This window comes from Plectropomus leopardus, unplaced genomic scaffold, assembly GCF_008729295.1.
Source record: "Plectropomus leopardus isolate mb unplaced genomic scaffold, YSFRI_Pleo_2.0 unplaced_scaffold8149, whole genome shotgun sequence".
In the NCBI taxonomy this organism is placed as follows: domain Eukaryota; kingdom Metazoa; phylum Chordata; class Actinopteri; order Perciformes; family Serranidae; genus Plectropomus; species Plectropomus leopardus.
Genome location: NW_024689787.1, coordinates 1 through 2,100, shown reverse-complemented (window position 1 = coordinate 2,100; position 2,100 = coordinate 1). Strand labels below are relative to the sequence as shown.

The following is a 2,100-nucleotide window of genomic DNA, read 5'->3' as shown; positions in this document are numbered from 1 at the left end:
AGTCACTTTGACCATCAAAACACCATTTTCACAGTCATCAACTGAGTCAGTCGGCTCAGTTCAGTTCGCAATTTTTTGCGTGTCAAGCTGTGGATGGTACCTTCAGAACATTTGGAACCTTTCCCATTTTTGGTCAGCCCTTTGCTTGGGGTACCTCGAGCACAGATCTGGTACTTAAGAGGTGGAGCTAGAAACACAGCAGTCTGTTGATTGGTCTGAGGAGAATCCATTTTTTGGTGGTTTTTCAGACATTATTAAACGGTAATGTGACAGCAGGGGTCGACAGATTGCTGGCCTGGCTGATTACAGAGGCCGATATTTTGCATTTTGCCAATTATCTGTATCACTATGTTAGTTTGTTATCACAGATAAAAACAATTAAAAGGTGCAAAGAAAGTGTCATCATAGGAGGAAATTTTACTTTGTAAAACATGAGGGAGCTATTTTTATCATTTTTACTGAATTTTTCACTTGACTTGATAAAAAGGGGCTTTGAACTTGCTGTTACATGATGTTCACAGTTTCAGTTTTGATTAAACATTTACTAAACACATTTAAACAGTTTTGTTTTGGATTTTGTTACATTCAACTCTAAATATTGACAGAAAGATTTTCAATTTCACTGAAGATGCACATTGGTTCCAAACATTGTTATCAGCCCTTTTAACAACTAATTGCTAAAAGGATGTTTGCAGCCTTTGGCAGCAGCTGGAGACAGAAAAAAAAAGTTTCATTCACTGAGCCAACTGTCAAAAATGTCTAAGGTGGACTCTAATCCTCACTCAAAAAATGCACGGGACTGTCAGAGCTTCATTCAGTGTGCTCAGGCATATTTAACCCCTGTTCTTGCCTGACAAGGAGCCAATGCACAAAACCACTTTTTTGTAAATCCCAAAGAGACTTTCGTTGTAACCTGCTCTTTTTTTCCTGCAGCCGCGTTCTGTGGATGATAAACAGGGTGCAGACTTCACTCCATATTAACGTTGAAAAAGGAAATAAAGCCAGTCCTGCTGACAAACAACCCCCGCCCACATAGAAGAGCACTACACATCTAGGATCTAGGTACATGACTATAGGTGGTAATTTTTGGCTTCAAAGACGCTACACCAAAAGCCTTTAATGGAAAGGCCGCCTGTGTGAATGTGCGGCCCTGCACTAGGCCTGCCCTGCTGTGGATCAGGACAGGCCACTCTCGTTGGGCCAGGCTCTGTGACGGCTCGGCAGCAGCAGACTCTAAAACAGACCCTGCAGAGCTGAGAGCAGACACAGAGACTTCCTCTACCAGCACTGTAACACTGAACCAGACACACACACCGTCTGGTCAGCTGACTGAGCGCTGGGGGCGGGACAGAGGGAACAACCGTGTGGATTCTGGTATCGGTGGGCGATATATCGAATATACTCCATGTTTTGCGGCTGTTCCAACTGCGATTTATTAAAATGCCCATATTGCAAACAAAGTAAAAGCTGTCATGTTTTTTTAAGGCACTCACGAGACTCGCTGTGGCCTTTCAGTTGTCACACTCTCTCCTGTGGTGTTCAGACATGACCATGTAGTCTCATTTAGTGACGATGTTGCAAAACTGCGACTTCCAAATCTTTGTAAACTATGGAGAGTTGTTAGATGCCACCTCACAGTTAATGATCCTCGTGTTTAAAGGGGTGGTAGTAACAGTTAAACTTTCTGCTAAGTCTACTTGTTGAGTGGAAGCTTCCAGTCCACAGAACATTAATTCTTTCAGCCTGAGAAGAACTGGGTCCTTCAAAATAAAAGCACCATTGGTTCCGCTTTGATTTATTTAGATTCGAAATAATACTTAATTTACCTTTACTAAAACAGCACTTTGTTTAATTTCACTTTATTTAAAATGATTACAGTATTTTATTAAACTTTATTACAACAGCAGTTTATGTAACTTTATTTTAGGGCAGTAGCTGCTTTATTTTTTAACTGTAGTTCATTTGATAACTTTGTATTTTAGTAGTTTACAGTAGTTCGAAGATTCCAAAATAAGATATTTTGTGTAGATATGGACAAACTATTGTTTAAAAGCCATATCATCCAGCCCTACTCCAATTCATTTAATAGTATTTTACTAA

At 40.2% G+C, this 2,100-nt stretch overlaps 1 non-coding gene across 1 annotated transcript; it reads right to left on the bottom strand.

Annotated features, from left to right (window-relative positions):
- Positions 1–1,139: 1,139 nt before the first annotated feature.
- Positions 1,140–1,341, bottom strand: LOC121940258. Its single transcript, XR_006105595.1, has one exon. It is a non-coding gene; the product is annotated as a small nucleolar RNA SNORA74 (small nucleolar RNA).
- Between the last annotated feature and the right edge of the window lie 759 nt (positions 1,342–2,100).